The following is a 23024-nucleotide window of genomic DNA, read 5'->3' on the forward strand; positions in this document are numbered from 1 at the left end:
AATTCCCACAATCCAACGACCTTGCAGAGAGAGCAGTCCGCAGCGCCAAAGCCGTGATGGAGAAGTTTCACAGGGACGGATCAGATGTCTTCCTCAACATCTTTAATCTCAGGAACATCCCATGAGATCCAACATTAGGTTCACCTGCAGAACGCCCCATGTCGCGTCAAACATGAACAGCCGTCCCTGTCTGCACCATACTGCTAGAACCAACACCTAAGTGCAACCAGAAGGTCAGTACACAGCTCCTCAACAAAGGGCTCACTTTGAAACACTAGCATGACAAGTTAGTCAAGTCATCCACTGCAGCCTTTAACAGAAGGACAGGTGGTTCGCATGCAAACACCCAAGGAATTCTATCAGCTGGGGGTTGTCAAGGAGAAAAGCAAGGAGCCCATTCCTACATCATCCAGTAAAATGGGACAACTTACAGGAGGAACCGCCGACACATTCTACCTGTGGCGGAGCAACCACCACAGCTCCAAACAGACAATCAGGACTTACACAACAGTCACCAGTCTGTCAATTGCCCCACATTTACACCACTCACACCATGCATGCCCAATCTCACCTCCATGCAACCACAACAGACACCTGCCTCCAGTCAGCATACACTGCACACTCACCTAAAAAGAACAGCAGCAGTGCACACTGCATAACACGTTCAGGTCGCATCTGCAGATCGAATTGTAAAAAGGTCTGGGCAGCCCTGGTCTAGAGCTTCCTAACATGGAAGCTTCCAGTGCTCAGTTTTTTTTTTTTTTTTTTTTAGAAGAGGCTGTACGGCAGCCACTTTAAGAGCTTTAGGATACTCATTCAACTTTATTTAGAGGTCTAGAGATTTAGAGGTCTAGAGATTTAGAGGTCTTTTCCATTATTGTACTCCTCCACAGTGTTCTAGGTCAGCTCAAGACTGTCTTCCTTTTAATCAGAGCGACAGCATTCATGGTATTTGAGCTTTTCCGGGTGAAATTGTCCAAGACGTCATCAACATTCACAGTTTGTGGCACAGCTACAGTCTCTAGAAACTTAGTGGCAGTACTGTAATTTCTTAATAGACATAGAGGCTGTCTGACCTTGTAGAATAATCTGTTGTTAAAATCCTTCACAAAATGGTCAGAAATAGCCAGGTCCCTAATGTCAATTGATAGAATTTCAAGATGCTTAGAGATGACCAGGTCTAAGATGTGACTTTGAGTGTGAGTCTGACTCTTAATATGTTGGGAGAAGTCAAATGTGTCTAGTATAGCAGAGAGTTCTTTAGATTTTTTTCCCCATATTATTGTCAAAATCAATGTTAAATTCTCCCACTACGACAAAATAACCATGAGCAGTCTTGAAAAATCCTCCATAAATGTTTCTATTGTATCTTATAGGTCTAGTAATTCTTAAAATTTTATTTATTTATTTAAATTTAAATTGGATGGTGATGGTGATGATGTAAATGATATTACAGTTACCTTCTGTTAACCATCCATCCATTTTCTGAGCCGCTTATCCTCACATGGGTCACTGAAATCCTGGAGCCAATCCCAACAGTCATCGGGCAGGAGGCACATTACACCCTGAGCTGGTTGCTAGCCATCACAGGGCACATGTTGACAGACAACAGTCACACTCACAATCACACCTAAGGGAAATTTATTGTCTCCAATTAATGCTCGTTTTTTTTTATGTGGGAGGCAACCGGACAACCCGGAGAAATCTTACGTAGGCATGGCATGGGGGGAACATGCCAACGCCACACAGGCGGTGCAAGGATTTGAACCCTGGTCCTCAAAACTGTGGCCAATGCTCTACAGCTGCGTCACCGTGCTGGACACCATGTTTCATTTAATAACAAAAAGTCCAGATCATAGAATGATGTCATTACAGAAGGAGCTACATTGTATCTTTGTAGACCTAGAGAAAGCCGTTGGTAGAAAGGTGCTGAGGATGGAGCTGCCAGGCAAAAGAGTGAGGGGAAGACCAAAGAAAAGGTTGATGGATGATGTGAGGGAGGACAGTGGGTGTTAGAGAGGAGGATGCATGAGATAGGCTTAGATGGAATAAGATGACACACTGTGGCAACCCCGAACTGGACAAGCCAAAAGAAGAAGAAGTATGTGTCAAGTAGACCAGGAAAAACTCATCCATGGTTTTATCTCAAATAGACTTGACTACTGTAATGGTCTTCTGACTGGACTTCCCCAAAAAATGTATTAAACAGTTGCAGCTCGTTCAGAATGCTGCAGCTTGGATTCTGACCAGAACAAAGCGGTCAGAGCATATAACTCAAATCCTAAAGTCCTTGCACAGGTTTCCAGTCAGCTTTAGACTACATTCTGCTACTGGTCTATAAATCACTACATGATTTACGTCCTGAATGCATGAAAGAAATGCTTATGGAATACAAACCCATTAGAGCGCTGAGAGTGACTGACTCGGGTCAAATAGTGGAGTGCAGGGTTCAAAGCACACATGGTGACTCAGCATTTAGCTATTACACTGCATGCAAATGGAATACATTGCCAAGAGAGGTGAGGTCACCGCCAAGTGTGACTGTTTTTAAATCCAGGTTGAAAACTTTTCTTTTTTTCCTCATTCATTCTAGAGTATTTCCACTTTTTAATTATATTTCTTGCGCTGTACGTGGTTTTAATTGTACTTTTTAAATACATATATATTTTGTTGTCATTTTTGTTTTCATCCCATTTTAAATGTTTCTTTTAAATGTCCTTGTTTTCAAATACTTTTAATTGTATAAAGCAAATTGAGTTACCTCGTGTATGAAATGCGTTATACAAATAAATTTCCCATGCTTTGTTTTATTAACTAGTAACCTAATAGTGTAAAGAAAGTGTAAAAAATAGAGTCTCAGAGATATAACTGGAGATCATGATTTGATGGATTCACATTTGAGCCTCACTAAGTTTGTATTTCTACTTTTTTATGCCATATTTATTTGTTTCTGTCTTTTTTAATTACAGGGATAAAAAAAATGCCGGCTCTCCATAGGTGGCCTGCAGATATCAGTCAGATTTGGATATAAGATTCGTCATGGGCGGAGGAGGGGCCCAGGGGATCTGAGAGGACATTGGTTTCAGGCGAGAGGGTATGGGAGGAAGATCTTGACATGGTGTGGGCTGGACTTCAATATTGACAATAGCCTTTACCCGATCAATCACGCACGCACACACACGATTGTAGCATGATGCGGCAAGCATGCGTGTATGTGTGTGTGTGTGAGTGCGAGGCCAACGGAGGCAACACGACTTGTACGTTTGCTGTTCTCATTCCTGTTTTTTTATACATTTGCATTTTTATGGCTGAGTTCTTTGATTTGTTGGCCGTGTGAGTGTGCGAGGAGGTCCACCCTCTGCGTTAAAGGAGAGAGAGAGAGAGAGAGAGAGAGAGAGAGAGAGAGAGAGAGAGAGAGGAGAGAGAGAGAGAGAGAGAGAGAGAGAGAGAGAGAGAACATTTCAGGCTCCAGTATTGAATGTTAATGCGGCTCATAGTTGGTGAGACGCTCAAATGTCTCTCACTCGAGCACAACAGACATCGAACATGAATACAGTTGCGGAAACTTTGGCTGCTGGAGTGACCGCTGCCATTAGAGAATTAGAAGGCAGATTGGAAAAAGTTGGCAACTTGAGAGCTGACTCATTCACACATTTGACTCAGCTAGGACTGTACAAGGCAGAATTAAACAGACACCAAGAGGTTCCACAAAATACCCCAAATCAACTTAAGAGAACCGGGAGTGAACATGAAGATAGAGTGAACACTGAAGAGGAAGCGCAGGACCGCACCCTTCGCACTGAACAAGAAACAGCCAACTGAAAAGAGAACAGGAAGTTGCTGTCAACGCTGTGGAACACGACGCTAGAGGCTCTTTGAATGGGAAGCAGAAAACAGGTTGTATGTTGCTCAGTTACAGGATCAATTAGCAGAATTAATGTCTCATGTCCAGAATCTTTCAGGTGCCCACGTTGACTCCGTTCTTGAACGAAACACAGGTCCTGAAGACCCAGAGGAATCTTCAGAAGGTCCAGCTTTTCCTCCCCATCGGCCTGTGACTCATTCCTAAATCTTGGAGGCACCCATGTAAGCCAAAGTTGACCCGGCTACTGGTAATTCTGCTATGTTTTACAAATCTTTCTCTCCCACTGATGTGAGTGTGTTGATGCAGAAACCTCCGCCAATTGGCTTCAAGCAGTGGAGAGAGTGGTTACGGGACAAATGTTAACAGCAGGTTACATCCGCGTTGTCCTTGCACAATCATGTCCGTTTTCTCAGTTGAATACTCTGATGCAAAGTTCATGTTTTTCTTCTCTCCCCGATAATCAGGCTCTTACACAAGAAAATTACTTAACCCTTTCTACAACTTTGTTTACCCTCCCTGAGTGTGTCATTTCAGATCTGGTGTTTGCTCCCAACACAGATGAGGAGGCCGTGGCTTTTGTTGACCGGGCCCTCACTGATTACACTTTGAAAACAGGACACGCCCCTACGGCCTCCGCTTTGCATTTACAAGTGTTCCAAGCAGCCATTTTGAAGGGCCAATATGGACCTTTCCGGTGCTGAGGTTGACCGGTGGTTGTCACATCTTAAACATCATTTGAGGAGACATGCTAAAGAAAAAAAGTCTCAGGTTGAGAAACACAAAACTACAGTAACACAACTTGCCATGTTGCAAGCAGATGAAGCCACTCTTGCTCTGATCTCATTACCCTCTGTCGGTTCTGGGTGCATGATGTCTCAAGCAGGTTCATTCATGGGTTGAGCTGCGCCCCCTGGTGGCTGTAACGTATATGCTTCAATTGTGGACAGCCTGGTCATTGGGCCCGCAAGTGCAGACAGCGACCACAAGTGTCTGGTTGGAGAGGCAGAGCATGTGGCTACAATTGAGGAGGTTACAACCCACCCCAAGAGAGCCAAACCAAAAGTCACAGACTCTTTTGCATTCTTTTGTTTGCACCTAAATGTCCAGTCAATCATTTGGGCAGAGATCTCCTCATTGCCACATACCCTCTCATCAAATGCAGCCTTGATGGACTCATCCTGGAATTTCCGGATGGAAACACCAACTGCTACTCTGCCTCCGGTGCCACCTCCCAGTTCCCGCTTGTTCAACAATGCTCTGTGGCATGCACTACTTTACTGGCCAAGAACACTTTTGGACTCTCTGGTCACCTTGGGTTTATTACCTCAGACTTTATGATATGATAACTGATTGTATGCATTGAACTCTGTACTATGACAGATCAAGGGATGAGATTTATAGCAAGGCATTTTAATAAATTGAAAACAACATATGGGAACTGAATATGGGTGATTTGTGTGCAGGCAAACCAGGTGTCACCTTTTTGGTGTTCCTGACTCCTGAACAACTACATGATGGTGGATCCCCGGATGCTTCTATGCCTCCTTGTCACCCACATGTCTCGTTGATGGTCTCGCTTCAGCACACACCAAAGGATCTCGGTCTGTTTGTCCTGGCATGCACACAGGCCACTAATTGGCAAAAATTAATTTCACTCTATTGCTCTATCCCCCATCACTTGATGCTTATTGAATTCAGTCCAACCCATTTTTACCCACTTCTGTTTTGGGGCACCAGCTTCTGGATAGGCGCCATGGAGGTGAAACAACCAACAGCAATTTTGCTGGTCCACTTCTTGATTCCCTTCCCACATCGCTGTGGTTCATGGATCCCACTGATGTTGGCCTCTGCAACGAATCACCTGTTGTGTTTCAGATGAAACCAGGACAAATATATGTTCCCTAATACTCTGTAAAAGAGGCTGGGATGATTGCCATTTCGGAAACAATTGATATCTTTCTCAAAGCAGGAGTGTTGTGTGAAATTCGTGGCTCTGATTTAACACGCCCCTCTTACCTGTTGAAAAGCCCACTTTGCCCGTCCTGAACCCGCACTTGGCATTGTCTCAAATTACATCAGCCCACACTGCTTTCACTTGCATTGATTTGGCTAATGCTTTCTTTTGCATTCTGCTTCATCCTTCAATTAAGCAATTTTTTGCTTTCAATTGGAATGGTGTTTGCTACTCCTACAATCGCCCTTCTCAAGGTTTTGTCCTTTCACCTGGACTCTTCAATGACTGTCTTCGTCAGTTGCTGTCTCTGCTTGAATTGCCTCATGGGGTTCTCTCGGTGCAGTATGTGGATGACCTCTTGCTGGCGGCTCCATCTGAAACTTCTTGTCTTGAAGCCACTAGGTCTTCCTCTGTCGGGCTGAAGTGTTCCAAGTCCTAACTCCAGATTGCCCGACCACAGGTTTCCTTTCTTGGATGTCGGATCTCACCACATGGCACAGGAATGTCTCCCTCTCACAAAGACGATATCCTCCATCACCCAAAATCAACAAATGTCAAAACCATGCTGGCTTTTCTCGGTCTTTCCAACTACTCCAGGCATTATGTTCCAAACTTTGTTGAACTCTCTCACCCACTCCGACGGAGGGTCAATGAACAAGGTATGCGCAATCTTTCCAACACTCTTTGTTGGACCACAGAAGCAGACACTTCCTCCATCACCTTGAAACATCTTTCCACAGCTGCAGCTCTTGCGATTCCTGATGACAGTCGCATGTTCTATCTTGACGTGTCTGAAAAGGTCAGCAGTGTTTCTGTTTCTGGTGGACAGGACGACCCGCTGGCCCGAAGCCGTTCCCCTCTCCTCGACAACGTCCTCTGACGTGGCCCGGGCATTCATCGGCACGTGGGTTGCGTGCTTCGGGACCCTGTTCGACCTCTCATCAGACCGTGGCCCTCAGTTTCTCTCTGAACTCTGGAACCCAGTCGCTAGGAGTTTGGGGGTCAAGCTGTACCGCACTACCGCCTATCACCCCCAGACGAACGGTTTTTGCGAGCGGTTCCACCGCTCCATGAAAGCAGCCCTGAGTGCCGGCTTGACGGACGGGAACTGGTTGGATAAGCTCCCGTGGGTCATGCTCGGCCTCAGGTGCGCCCCCAAGGAGGACCTGTTGTCCTCGTCCGCCGAGCACGTCTACAGCCAGCCACTGCGGGTCCCCGGCGAATTCATACCGGACGCCACGGCGCCTTGGTCTGCAGCCAGGCAATGGTCCTCCCTGCTGGAGGTTGCCAAAGGGTTCGCGCCGGTTCCCACGTCGCAGCATGGCACCCCAGCTGCCCGACTGCCCCGTGACCTACGCTCTGCGGATTTTGTGTTCATTCAACATGACGCCCAACGTGGACCCCTGCGCCCACCATACGATGGCCTGTTCAGGGTCCTGGAGAGCCTGCTCATGGACATTGGCGGTAGACCCGAGACTATTTCCGTGGACAGGGTCAAACCCGCGCACCTGGACATTGCCCAGCCTTTGGGGTTGGCCCTCCCCCTGTGCCGGGGTGGTCCCCCTTTGCCCTTGCCCTTTGCCCCTGCACCTGCCGGGGTGCCCTCGACCCCGCCTGGGCCCTTGTCCCTTGACTCAATAGACAGTGCGGCCCCGCCCCCCTCAGCCCTTGCAGTGCGCACCCGCCGGGGTCGGGTCGTCATTCCTTCATGGTACGGGGATTTTGTCTATGGGTGAATTCTGGGGGGGCCTGTGTGGTATTTACATAATTCACCCGCGGGACCTCAAGTTGGGTTGCGGGGTTCTGCATGGACTGTTTTTGTTGTTGCTCTTCCGGAGCGAGAGTTCAGCGAGATCCCGCCGTTATGCGAGTAGTCGGTTGATGTCTGTGAATAAAACAAAGTTTGTTCCTGTGTTCGACACTCCGCCTCCGACTCCGTTTCTCCGGCCCTACACCCTAATACTCTGTATTGTTGTGTACAAAAAACTATGGAAGAAAACTCACTTTGCACTGAACTTTACGAGTCACCTTTTGACAACCTGACTTGATTCTTTTCACAGAGGGATGTTGCTCCAAAGGCAACGATGGCCTACAATCTGGATTTGCAGTGACTCAACCCACAGAAACAGGTTTTGAAGAAGTGCAAACAAAAAGAATTCCAGGGTCCCAGTCAGCACAAACAGCAGAAATTTTGTCATTAACAGCAGCTCTCAAGTTGTCAAAAAAATCAGTCGGTTAACATTTACACATATTCGTGGTATGCACAGATGACAGTTCATGTTGTATAAAAAGGAATGGCACCGATTTCCAAACTGCAACTGGTACACCCATTAAACATCAGTACGACATTCTTGAACCGCAAGATGCTTTAATGCTCCCAACAACGGTGGCAGTAATTAAATGCAAAGGTCACTCTCGACTAATGATTTTGTATCAGCAGGAAACGAATCAGCAGATTGAGCAGCAAAAAAGGTTGCGGGGTACTGACCAAAACTCCAGCTAACTGTAAGTGAGTGTGAATGTGACAATCAACAGGAGGGGACCGTAGAAACAGTTAAGTTGTGGCAGGAAAAAGCAAGTCCAGAAGAAAAGAGTGTATGGAAGTCAAAAGGAGGTGTCAAAACTGAGGCAATATGGCAAAAAGAGGGTTAAGTGCATTCCATCTCAGACACAATTGAAAAATCAAATTTCTGAAGCCCATGGAACATGCCATGTAGGTGTGGATGAAACACTGAGACGACTCCACTCCTGGTGGCATCCTTTTATGAGACAAATTGTTCAAGGTGAACTGCAGGACTACAGCATTTGCAGTAGGTAAAACAGTATGCCTACAACGAAAACACCACAGGGGGTACACGATCCGGACGTGGACTCCCCTGATCAGGTGATTTCAATAGGATTTCACTGATATGATTAAAACAGTGTCAAGTTATCGGTATTTGCTAGTCATAGTAGATTCCTTTTTACGATGGCCAGTGGCATATCCCTGCAAATCTGAAACAGCAAGCATAGTAATAATACATTTGGTTAATCACTACACTCACAATCAGATGCTCCCCTCGAAATGAATACTTGTGAATCTGTGTGGTTAAAAGTAATTAAACAAAAATGGTCTGAACCTAGGTGTACAGGTCCTTTCCAGGTCACGGAGCGGATGGCCACAGCAGTACATCCTGCAGGAAAGGGGGGCACGCGATTCATCTCGTCTACACGACCCGCCAGATCCACCTCAGGCTCAGCGTTCCCTCCCTGATAACAACCAAAAAAACACGTCTTTTCCAGTGCAGGCTGGCACCCTTTAATGACATCATTCGACAAGGAAGCCGACTGTGCCCCAGCTCGACTCGTCCCAGAGGAAAAGGCCCCAAGCCCGATGGATCACCCACTCTGGATGATGACGCTGCTGACACCTTTCTTTAATTTTGTTCATTTCAGGTGTTGGACTCTTTCGAGTCCATAAGGGGGATTGAAGTATGTCTTATGCCCATATTTAGTCATGACTGCATACTTTCCTCATGTCCTCAGTGTGGCTCTGCTCTGTAGCCACATGTGTCCTTGAGTGATATCTGCATTTCTACACATAGGATTACCTTACTGAACTGTAGACAGGACACTTTGTAAAAATCCATCGCCAGCTAGAACCAGTTAAGACAGAAAGCCTTTGTATAAGTGGAAATCCACAATGTCATTTCACAGATTTGATACCGCTCATGGTGCGCCCTTCTAACAAGCTAAAGGATGTGTGCTTTCTCTGTACCTTCGCACTTATGAGCTGCTCTCTACAGCCATTGTCGGTAACTCATAAGTGCCCGGAATATTCTGTAAGTAAAAAAACTTCATCTCCAGCCTTTACTTGAACAACCAACATTCTCACTACCCAAATTAAATGAAAACGCGGAGGAAAAAAGCGTTCTTCAATAGCACCAATTGCAAGACTTCAAAATGTGACATTTGACTCCACTAGATGCAGAAATGTTCCTGTAAATGCATAATAGATAGATAGAAGAAAATTTTGCGTAACTTCCACTTTGACATCCATGTGAAAATGTGTGTTTTAAAGGAACCAAAAGGCCACTTATACTCTGTGTGACTGGGGATTTTGTAATCCTTTTTCATATAAATGGCCTCATAGTCATCTAACCCAACAGACAAACCAACTAGTTAACATGAACAAATGTAATCAAACCATAACCTCCTACCAGGTGATGTTTGACTGTACTATTTCAAAGAATACTATCTTCTACTCACAAAACAAAGTTACTGATGAATGATTCTGACTTTTTCTTACATTTTTTTCCTGTAGGGAAAAGTGAGGTGTAAGTGAATAAATAAGTCTACTTCAGCAGATCCACGACACACGACAGCAAAAACTGCTACCACTGGCAATGGATTTTCAAACCGCCTTGTAATGAAACAATTCACATGTTGCTCACAGCTCACATACAATGATATATACTTCAAGCATACAAGATTTATCATTAATTGACAAACAAACCTCAATAATTCTGTTCACTAGTCAAGTCCTAAAAATGCAATGAAATTACAGTGAAGAAAATAAGTATTTTAACACCCTGCTGTATTGCAAGTTCTCCCACTTAGAAATCATGGAGGGGTCTGAAATTTTCATCGTAGGTGCATGACCACTGTGAAAGAGATAATCTAAAAAGAAAACTCCAGAAATCACATTGTTTGATTTTTTTAATGCTTTATTTGTTTGATACAGCTGCAAATAAGTATTTGAACACCTGTCGATCAGTGAGAAGTCTGACCCTCACCGACTTGCTAGTCCGCCTTTAAGAGTCTACTGCCACTCCATGTATTATACTGAATCAGATGCACCTGTGTGAGGTCGTTAGCTGCATAGAGACACCTCTCCACCCCATACAATCAGAGTCAAACTTGTGACATAGCCTAGACCAGTAATTCCCAAACAGTGTTAATGTGCCATGAGCGCTCTTCAGGTGTGCGGTGGGAAGTTATCCAATTTAATGTAATTGCTAAAAAAAACATTTATTTCCAGGAAATAATGTATCTCTATTTATGCCATTGAGGCACAATGACAGAGAGAACAAAAAATCCTCTTCCATTCGTTGGCAGGAAGTCTATACATTAATTAATCTATCCATTTTTGATGACATTTACTTTTGTTGGTTTGCCGCGGGATTTTTCGATCGTAAAATATGTGCCTTGGCTCTATAAAGGTTGGAAATCACTGGCCTAGACCAAAGAGCTTTCCAAAGACACCAGAGACAAAATTGCACAACTCCACACGGCTGGAAAGCGCTACGGAGAACTTGCCAAGCAGCTTGGTGAAAAAAGGTCCATTGTTGGAGGAATCATTAGAAAATGGAAGAAGCTAAACATGACAGTCAATCTCAATCGGAGTGGAATCCCATGCAAGATATCACCTTGTGGGGTCTCAGTGATCCTTAGAAAGGTGAAGAATCAGGCCAGGACTACATAAGAGGACTTGGTCAGTGACCTGAAAATAGCTTGGATGACCGTTTCCAAGGTGACTGTTGGTAATACACTAAGACGTCGTGGTTTGAAATCATGCATGGCAAGAAAGGTTCCCCTGCTTAAACCAGCACATGTCAAGGCTCGTCTTAAGTTTGCCATTGACCATTTGGATGATACAGAGGAGTCATGGGAGAAAGTTTTGTGGTCAGATGAGGCCAAAGTAGAAGTTTTTGGTCACAATTCCACTAACCATGTTTGGAGGAAGACGAATGATGAGTTCCATCCCAAGAACACCATCCCTACTGTGAACTATGGTAGTGGCAGCATCATGGTTTGGGGGTGTTTTTCCTGCACATGGGACAGGACCACTGCACTGTATTAATGAAAGGATGACCATGACCATGTATTGTGAGATTTTGGGGATCAAACTCTTTCCCTTAGTCAGAGGATTGAAGATGGGTCATGGCTGGGTCTTTCAACATGGCAATGACCCGAAACACACGGCCAAGAAAACCAAGGAGTGGCTCCATAAGAAGCTTATCAAGGTTCTGGCGTGGCCTTGCCAGTCTCCAGACCTAAACCCAATAGAAAATCTTTGGAGGGAGCTGAAACTTCATGTTTCTCAGCGACAGCCCAGAAACCTGTCTAATCTAGAGGAGATCTGTGTGGAGGAGTGAGCCAAAATCCCTCCTGCAGTGTGTGGAAACCTGGTGAATAACAGGAAACATCTGACCTCTGTAATTGCAAACAAAGGCTACTCTACCAAATATTAATATTGGTTTTCTCAGGTGTTCAAATACTTATTTGCAGCTGTATCACACAAATTAAAAAAAAATCATACATTGTGAATTCTGGATCTTTCTTTTTAGATTATCTCTCTCACAATGGACATGCGCCTATGATGAAAATTTCAGACCCCTCCATGATTTCTAAGTGGGAGAACTTGCAATATAGCAGGGTGTTCAAATACTTATTTTCTTCACTGTATATATTGCCACGCTTAATGGTCATGTTCGACAATGTAATAGTCAATATCACTGTATTTGTACTATAAAAATGCTTATCTCAGGATGCAACCTTCCTCAATATGTATAAATATTCAATAGAATGTTTGTTGCTTGAAAGTGTCCCTCCTTTCCTTCCACATTGAGCTACAGCTGGACACAAAACTATCATAGCCCTCAAACTATACAGCCTGTTAATTAAAAATCATACACAATATGTCGATAACGCCGCAGTATAGTAGTAGTAGAAGATGTGTGCCATGTGTAGGAAAATGAATTCCTCAAGTATTAAGCAATCTTAGCAACCATGGCATAGAATCACCAAAGTGAACAGCTGTCCAACACTATTTCAAGTACTAATTAACACTACACTGAAAATGTCATCTTATCGTGTATCATTTATTTCCTTGATGTCCTTGTGTTCAATTAAATAATGATTGGAGACCTTTTGTACACAGAGACGGTTTGTTTGGATAATGTGAATCATGATTTTCTCATCGTTCATAATATCCTTCGAAACATTTCTGGTAGGCAAGACCTGAGAAATTCTGCACGGGGACGAAGCGGCTTGTTTTGTGGTTATTTCGTTAGTGCTGGAAAATAAGATTAGACAACAAATGTTCACTTGAGACACGTGGAAATAGATTTGAAGGTCCAGTGTGGAGTTAAAGTCCATAACATTCATAACAGCTCAAAGGGATTAACTTCACTGTCCTTAAAAGCCCTGGATGCTTCTTAACATTAAATTAGTATACAGTATACCCAACTTGATTACCCTTAAACCTCTTTTCACAGTATGCTGTGTAGACAACAGTGCGAGTTGCAATGTGTAAATCTTGTTGTGGTTAACTGAAGCCAGAAGAAAATAAGAACGGCTCCTCAGCTTGTGAAGGAGATAAAAATACACTATATGTTCACTTTTAACTAGGCATACTGTCCTCCATTAGGTCATCATTTTAGCCCAGAAACAATCAGAACAGCATAGTAAAAACAGGAAGTGAATCGATATTCAACACAGCTGTAATACCTTGGCAAAATGGAAACTGAGGTTATTAAGAAATTAAATGACAATGGCCGTTTTCAGATGGTTTACAAAACCTAACTCTACCTCAGAGAGACGATACTCTGCTCTGACCTTCCTGCTGACTTTCCTCCTGACCTATCCTCTTCTCTGATTGGACCACTGCTTTGTGCTTGCTTCAGAGCATTGCTGCCTTCCTTTTCGGGAGGACAGTCAAACATGTCACACAGTGAGGCTCAACTTACTGGAAACAGATTGTACTGCTTATGTTGCAAGTTTATTCCTGGAGGACCGTGACTTTACATGGTAAAAGTCTTCAACAGCTCTTAAACACTTTCTGCTGTGAGAGGTGAAGAAATTAATTCACCACCCAGTTTCATGAATGCAGAAGAGGTTTTTTTCAGTTTGATTGAGAGAAACTCAAATACACAAATGACACAAAAATGCGACCAGTGTTAATAGTTTAAATGCAAAGATGATTTGAACCACCAAGTTTGTCCCATGTTGCTGTTCCACACTTTGTGAAGTCACAATTTACTGAGTGCTACAAAGAGGCAGCTTTTACAATGGTCTAAATAGTTTGTTGCCTCAGTCGGCATTCTTATGGGTAAATGGGCCATACCTTTTACACACAGTTGTATTATACGCTTACATAAAGCACTGAAACAGACGCACTACTGAAATGTATTTCTTTAATAAGTTCATTTCAGGATGATGTGGGAAGGACTTTCTAAACGAATGGCTGGCCAACAGTCTGCACATTGTGTCGCAAGATACTAGAGAAACTAAGAACATTGACCAAGAAATAGAATATGAGCAATTATGTTGAATCTTTACTTGAATATAGAAGTCAGATTTATTTTTATTAGCTGATCACAGTTTGACTTACATTGTCTGTGCTGTTTTTAACAGTGACATTGGAAGAGACTTCCATCTATTCATCCATCCATCCATCCATCCATCCATCCATCCATCCATCCATCCATCCATCCATCCATCCATCCATCCATCCATCCATCCATCCATCCATCCATCCATTTTTCTTTGCCGCTTATCCTCACCTGTGTCACAGGAGTGCCAGAGTCTATCCCAGCTGTCAACAGGCAGGAGATGGGGTACACAGTCACATTTACAATCACACCTGAGGCAATTTAGAGTGTCCATTTAATGTTGCATGCTTTTGGGATGTGGGCGGAAACATGAGTGCCCGGAGAAAGCCCATGCAGGCATGGGGAGAACACAGAAACTCCACACAGGTGGGTCTGGGATTGAACCCGGGACCTCAGGACTGTGAGTCCAACGCTTTCCAGCTGATCCACCATAACACCTGGTAGAGATTGTAAATTTAAAATAAATACATTAATAAAAGCCAGTAAGTAATTTAGTTGTTTTCCTGGTATGTTGTCAATATGTAATTTGTGCCCTAAAAAATTTTCATGTAATAATGATGTTTTACTTAATCTAAAATGTAGTAAAGTTCAATGGTAACCTGGTAATATGAAACCCAGTGTGTAAAACGCTTGTTTTTTTTTTTATATGAGCAGGAAACACTAAACTGGAATGAATACCTTTTATTCTTTGTGACTGCCTATGCAAATACAATTTGTTATATGGTGACACGAATATGTTGACAGCACAGTTACTGGTAGTTTTCATGTCTCTGAAATATGATTGGGGCATTGGATTTAAACTAGGCCACGATTGGTTTCCAACCAGTGGCACAACTGGTTAGAGCGTTCACCTCACAGTTTCATGGACCGAGGTTCAAATTACGGTCTTGCCTGTGTGGAGTTTGCATGTTCTCACCTTGTCTGTCATGGGTTTTTTCTCCGGGCACTTCAGTTTCATCCCACATCCCAAAAACATGCATTAATTGGAGATTCTAAATTGCCCCTAGGTATGATTGTGAGTGCATCTCGATGTGCCTTGTGATTGGCTGGCAACCAGTTCAGGGTGTACAGCTGCCTCCTGCCCATTGACAGGAGGGATAAGCTCCAACACTCCCGCGACTCTTATGAGGATAAGTGGCTAGGACAATTGATGGATGGATGGTTTCCAACCAATAAGACAGGCCGTAGTATACATATCTTTCTTTGTTTGAGAAAGAGGCCTTGTGAGGACTGCTCTGGAAAGCTCCCAGCTGCCATCCTCAATGCAAGGAGTGGAGTACTTTATAAGACAAAGCATGTTCAGTTCAATTCACCTACTGAGCAAGCTGAATATTTTCCTCATGATGTATAATGATAGCAATGTCTAAAAATATGTGAAGGTTAAACAAATTGAAGTGAGTGAGGAGTACCTTTTTAGAGAATTACAATAAATACTGGATCTGACCAGAGAGCCTTGATTGACCTAAAACAAATGATTAAAAAAATAAACATTTCAAGATTTTTACTGCCCATTCAAATATTAGAGTATGATTAGTAATTGTCTAATGAAGCCCTTAATTTGTCTGAATGAGGACATTGCAACTCCTGCTATCACAGCAGAGCGACTAATATTGTAAAGGACTCTTCACATCTTGGTCATCACCGGTTTAACCTGCTGCCCTTGGGCAGGCGGTACAGGTCCCAGAAAACACGGACAACCAGATTGAAGGACATTTTTTTCCCCAGAGCCATCAAACTCCTTGAACTCAAAACCACTGAACATAGTATTATGTAATGGCACTTTTGTGCATTTATTTCTTTATTTTAGTAATAACTCTGCCTTGATGTTTTATCTATTGGTTTTACCTAAGATGATCTTCTATTTTTATTCTATTTTATTGCACCTTGCACCTTGTGGAGAAGCACTCATCATTTTGTTTGTCAATGACATTAAAGGCTGTGATTAATCTGATTTTATGTTATTATTTATTATTATAATGTTTAAAATAATTGCGATGTTCAATTTATCCAACTTTATGACTGTTACTGTACATTGTACATCACAGTATGAAAGGCTAGTGGATAGTTTTTTTGAGTAATGCACGTGCAGTAGATGGGGTCTACAAAATACTATGCATCCATCTATTCTCTGAGCTACTTTTTCTCACGAGGGTGGTGGGAGTGCTGTAACCTGTCCCAGCTGTCATCAGGCAGGAGGCTGGGTACACCATGAACTGGTTGCCATCCAATCGCAGGGCACACTGAGACAAACAACAATCACACTTAGGGGCAATCAAGAGTCTTCAATTAATGCATGTTTTTTGGATGTAAGAGGAAACTGGAGTGCCCAGAGAAAACCCACGCAGGCATGGGGAGAACATGCAAACTCTCCACAAAGGCAGGGCCAGGATTTGAACCACAGTCCTCACTAAAGTGAGGCCAACGCTCGACAGCTGCTGCACCATGCCACCATACAATACACTTTTTCATCTTATTAAGTCAAGTCCTGGCTCTCTTTCTCCAGAAACTACCAGAACTTTTCCAGAGCCAAATAACTTTCACCCCTCCAAGCTGTCAACTGACCTGCAACAGCTTAACTCCTAATTCTGAGATCCCTGGTTCTCACCACATTGAACTAATCTCAACAGGCTGTTCCTGCTTCGTGTAACCTATTTTGCTTTAAAATACCATTATTTATTTATGTATGTATTTATTCACTTACTTATTTATTTTATTTTTAAACTCCAAAGGCTTCTACAGAGTAGTTTAATGTTTGGTGTTTGGGCTCCATGTGCTGAAGGATTTCTGGAGGCTTCTTTCCCTCATTGGAAAGCCCATTATGCCATAGTACCCAGGGTGGATTTGGTGAAATGTGTGTGCAACTCATCTAGCAACTCTTGGCATCGGTCAGTCTTGGAAGACTATGCATCTTAAACTAGGAGGACGAGATTACGGCAGCACTGTGAATGGCTTTGTAGCCTGATAGGAGAGTGACAGATATGGTTGCAGCTGTTGTAGATGTAGGTGTAGTGTCTCTTTTCATAATTTTTTTCGAGATGATTGCTTTTTGGCAGCAGACTGACAGTGGCACTTCTCTCCCCTTCGGAGTCCATTATTCAGCTCGTCTCCAGCGGTTTCGGTCATGTGCAATTTCCTCCCAGTTGATCTCATCCGAACCCAGTGCTTTCATGTCTCTTTTGCATCGATCTTTGGAAAGGTGATTGGGCTGACCTCAAACTTGTTTTCTGGATGCAATATCTCCATAGGGAATATCTTTCAGTATTCTTCCATCCGGCATCCAATGAAGCCAGCGGAGATTACGCTCACGGAGCAGAGTGCATAAAATTGGTAAATTTGCACGGGAGAATATCTCATTGTTCGTGATACGGTCACTCCATTCAACATTGCGAGTACTCCTCAGCAGGCAGAGATAAAAGGTGTTGAGTCATTGCTCTTGCAAGGCATATTTCATGTTCTTCTATTTTCCAAAATATAAGGAAAACCTTGAAAAGATGTGCCATACTCTTGAGGACCAAGTGAGTGAACTGAAGAGTAAGAATGATGAGAATCCCTGTCAGCTCAATGACCTGGGCGCACAGAAAGCCTGTCTTCTGACAGGAAATGGTATGCATGAAACAGTCAAACTGGTAGTTAATTTTGAAAAACTAAACATACACAAACGCTACATAATGTTCAAACAAGGTGAATTTGGCCGTCAAATTGAAGAAAAGGAATCCATTGTCTCATAGATGACCAGAGGTAAACAGGCTTTTACACAGCAAATTGAGGAACAGAAGAAATAGATTGAAGAGGAAGTGAAGGTAAGAAACATCACTCCCAACTACAATTTTATTTTAAGGTACACATGTGCTTGGAAAATATGTTCGGTTAACATATTTTTTTCTTGGACTTCTTGGAAGGATGTAATAATCTTTTATATCAAAAACCATCTTTGGGAGTATAATTATTTTTGTGGAATGCAGTTATATGCAGTAATACAATAAAAGTCACTATACTATGTAACTTCATGTTGCTGTATGGAGTAATTATCTTAAAATAAATTTTTGACATTGAGCATTTTTCACTCACTAACATTTTTAAAGCGTAGCACAGTAGAGCAGCTGTAGAGCGTTGGCCTCACAGTTCAGAGGACCGGTGTTAACATCCCGGCTCCACCAGTGTGAAGTTTGCATATTCTCCCCCTGCCTGTGTGGGTTTCCTCTGGAGACTCTGGTTTACTCCCAGATCCCAAAAACATGCATTAATTGGGGACTCTAAATTGATTGTGAGTGCAACTGTTGTTTGTCTCGATATGCCCCTCGATTGCCTGGCAACCAGTTCAGGTTGTACCCAGCCTCCAGCCCATTGACAGCGGGGATTGGCTCCAACACTCCCGTGACTCCTGTGAGGATAAGCAACTCAGAAAATGGATTTATGGAACATTTTTAAATAGAAAAAATGTTACCATACTGCCTGCAGGAGACATGAAGCATTAAAACAAGAGTTGTGAATGTGGGTTTGTCGGAGAATTTGGCAACTCAATTCATGTTCATTTTCCATACAAATAATGCGATGGAAGAAATCATTTTAAAATGAAAACCCACTTCATTTCATTGCAGAGGTGATTGCCAATCTGAATGAAGAGATTGGAGTGACCGGAACGAGTGTGCATGAGTTTGAGAAGGCCAAGAAACAGGTGGAGACAGAGAGGTCTGAAATCCAAACTGTTCTTGAAGGGGCCGAGGTGAGCAAATTTAATATTACCAGCCTGAGTGCAGAGATTAATAGTTCATCCTCAATTACAAAGGGAACACTGGAACATGAAGAGTCTCAGATCCTGCATGTCCAGTTAGAGCTCAACCTAATTAAAGGAGAAGTGGACAGGAAGCTTCCAGGGAAAGATGAGGAAATGGAGCAGATTAAAAGGAACACCCAGAGGGTGTAGATCACTTTGGATTCTGAGGTCAGGAGCAGGAATGATGATTGAGAATCAAAATGAAGATGGAGGGAGACTTGAATGAGATGGAGATTGTGCTTAGGCACGCCAATCGGCAAGCTGCTGAATCAGAAGCAGCTGAGAATTGTGGAGGCACAGCTGAAGGTATTGCAGTCTGATGGGTTAGGACATGCGTTGTGATCACTGTTCCCTCCTTTAGCCATTCAGTCACTTGATCCCTTGATTTTCACCAGGATGGACAGCTGCACCTTGATGACGCTGTCCGAGCGTAGGGTGACCTCAAGGAATAAGCCACTATGGTACTTCATATAAATTATTCATTCTTCTCTGCTACACATTTTGTTTTAGAAGAAACATAGACAGCAATTTTGCCTTTTTTAAGGCTGCAATGATGGTCTGAGGAACTGAGAAAGAAACAGGTTACTCGTGCTTATCTGGAGAGGATGACAACGAACCTGGATGTTGCTGTCCAGGACCTGCAGAACTGTCTGGATGAGGCTGAGAACCGGGCCATGAAAGGTGGAAAGAATCAGCTTCAGGAACTTGAGACTATGATAAGATGGTTGTGTTAAAAAAAATAAAAACAAGTTATTAAAAACAATATGAATGAGCAAAAAAACATTCCTTTCTCCAAGTACATGTGCTTTGGTTGAAACAGAGCAGAGTTATGGAGCTGACTTTCAAGATAAAATGTATTATTACACAAACAATAGGGGAAAAAAAGACTGCACAAGATGCATTCAAAGCTGTACTGTAATGTATCCTGTATTCAAACTTGTAAATCTGTTTTTTTTTCCATCCAAGACTGAAGAGGACCAAAAAAAAAAAAAAAAAAAACGTGACCAGAATGCAGGACCCTGTTGATAAGTAAAAAAATACAAAATAGCAAAATGGTATTTTGAGAGTCAGCATGGTGGCTCAGCTGGTAAAGCGTTGGCCTCACAGTTTTGAGGTCCCGGTTTCAATCCCAGACTCGGCTGTCTTGAGTTTGCATGTTCTCCCCGTGCATGGGTGGGTTTTCTCCGGGCTCTCCGATTTCCTCTCACATCCCAAAAACATGCAACATTAATTGAACATTGGACAAATTGTCTCTAGGTGAGATTGTGAGTGTGCCTGTTTGTCCCTATGTGCCCTGCGATTGGCTGGCAAGCAGCTCAGGGTGTACCCTGCCTCCTGCCCGTTGACAGCTGGGACTCCCTGCGACTCTTGTGAGGATAAGTGGCAAAGAAAATGGATGGATGGAATGGTATTTTGACATTTAAAAATATAATTCTGTGTGGTACTAGAGGAAGAGCAACACCAATTAACGTTCACCTATCTAAGTGCAGAAAGGTTCAACATGAGCTGGAGGAGGCTGAGGAGCGTGCTGACTTTGCAAAGTCCCAGGTCAAAAAACAGAGCCAAAAGGTGTGTCTCTGGCAATGTACAGTAATTATGTAACAGCTTGTTGAGTTCACAGAAAATCATTTCAAACCTGTGTCAAACTACTATGTGGCATATTATTCATTTATGTCACACTGAAATGACTTAATGATATTGAAAGTATTTTGATTTCATGTAAAACAATTCATGTACTAAAAACCTAACTGCTTACAGGTTAAAGAAGTAGCTGAATAAAGCACACTGTGTTTCATCATTAGGAAGAAGAGCAAAGAAGAAGGAAATCACACTCTGTGATGGAAAAAATACAAGTATGTTTCTGCTCTTAACTTGCTTTTTGTGTCGCTTTAATATTGATTCAAACATGTAATGACACAAATCAGTGGTCCATCCATCCATTTTCTGAGCCACTTATCCTCACAAGAGTCGCAGGAGTGCTGGAGCCCATCCCAGCCATTGTTGGGCAGGAGGCGGGGTACACCCTGAACTGTTTGCCAGCCATTCACGGGCTCGTAGAAATGAACAACCATTCACACTCACAATCACACCTAAGGGCAATTTAGTCTCCAATTAATACATGTTTTTGGGGATGTGGGAGGACACCTGAGGGCCCAGAGAAAACCAACACAGGCACGGAGAGAACATACAAACTCCACACAGGCGGGGCCGGGATTTGAACCGCTGTCCTCAGAACGCTGAGGCCAATGCTCGAACCAGACTCATTACTTTAATATTTTAACTTTAATTTCTAATCATTTTAATTTGATTTCCCAGTGTATTTCCATATTGGCTTCGCATTGTGAACTATATGATATGAGACAACGCAATACAGTTTATCTGATTGTGATATCCTATAATCTTTGCTTATGTACTTTATAATAATTTTTCATTTTGTGCGCATAACTAATTGAAAGCCCTCCCAAGTCTGTCTGAAAAAAAACCCCAATATAATTATTGGGAAATGGACTACAGATAAATATTATGGGTGATTAACTTGATTATAATTTATTATTTTAAGGTAAGAGACCAATTAAAAGATACATTTTGTGTTAACCGTTTTCTGACTCATTGAGACAAAAACAGTCAAGCCTTCTAAACATTATTGATTTCTGCTTACTCTATATATTATCAATTTATCACTTCTATAAGAAGATTCTTAACAAGCGCCCCAAAAGGCGACTTCACTGAGTGATAATATGATGTTAAAACATTTAATGTTTTTCAGCGAACAAAATCATCCCAGTTGCCTGTGACATTTCAAAAGGCCATAGATCAACAACTGTTACGAGTAGTGTTGTGTGTGGAGCCCAAAATGGACATGCAGCTATGTCTGCACATTTAAGTGTTAATCGCATGATATGTGTGAATAGCAAAGACATATCTATTTCATATAATTACAAATACAAGTAATTCCATTTGGTGAGTAATAAACTTACAACATAATTCAACACACAACTTTTCATGCTTCTACCTTGCAGTCATATGAAAGTTATGAACATTTACATGAGAAGAGTAAGAATCCTTTATTTGGTTTATACATGATTCATTTAATTAAAGCGCTGTGAAATAAATGAATCCAAAGGAACAGTTCTGTTTCCCTGAAATTAAATGTTAAAATTAAGTTAAAATAGCGTGTAACCGCAATCCACAATTTTTGTTGATGGAAATGTGATACAGAATGTGTTTGATCTTGTGACAAATGTTTCAAGTCATATAAGCATCAGCTGCCCTCTGTATTTGACAAGTTTTCCAAATTTAACAACTGCTTTGAAAGCAAAGCATGTTCACACAAAGGAAGACAAATGTTAGTGTGAAGGAACCCTGCATAAACACTACAACTGTTCCTTCACGCTAATATGTTGAGCATTGCACCACCATTGCCTATACGTACAATAAGTTTTGTTTGTTGTACAACTCTTCATAAGTACATGCCATGTTTTACAAATTAAGTTAAAATGTAAAATATTTAATAATCTTTTTCCATGATCTTTAACAACTGTTTGCTTAAAAAATATTTGACAAAAATTTATTAATAACAGAAAAATACTTCATTTCCTTTTGGAAATATTCTGGTGGAACTACTGTATATCTATTTCATAGAATTATAGAACTACTGCAAGTTGGAGCTCTAATATGTCCTTAGAACTTCAGAAGTCTTATTATGAATTGAAAGATTTTTATTCCAAGTGTCAAGTTTTTGGAATGAGTATGTATTATCTGCCTACATGCATCCAATTTTCCAGCATGTGATTATTGAAATGGGAAGTCAGGAGTTTTAGGTCATCCATAATGTTGGTAAACAAAAGTAAATGTTTAAAATAATAATATAATTAAAATATTGTCCCCAAAAATGAAAACCTTTATATGATCTGTTGCCAATGAAAACTTCAGATTTGAATAAATGGAGACGTAAAAAAACTTGACACGAACATGAAAAAACTTTAATGAGCCATGATCTGCCACAGCTGTCTTGATGAAAAAAAAAAAAAAAAAAAAACTCTGTGCCGATGACAC

General features: G+C 42.2%; 1 pseudogene; it reads left to right on the top strand.

The window, feature by feature from the left end:
• Positions 1-17685: 17685 nt before the first annotated feature.
• Positions 17686-19402, top strand: LOC133501938 (myosin heavy chain, fast skeletal muscle-like; annotated as a pseudogene).
• The last annotated feature ends 3622 nt before the right edge of the window (positions 19403-23024 follow it).

Source organism: Syngnathoides biaculeatus, chromosome 6, assembly GCF_019802595.1.
Source record: "Syngnathoides biaculeatus isolate LvHL_M chromosome 6, ASM1980259v1, whole genome shotgun sequence".
Taxonomy (NCBI): domain Eukaryota; kingdom Metazoa; phylum Chordata; class Actinopteri; order Syngnathiformes; family Syngnathidae; genus Syngnathoides; species Syngnathoides biaculeatus.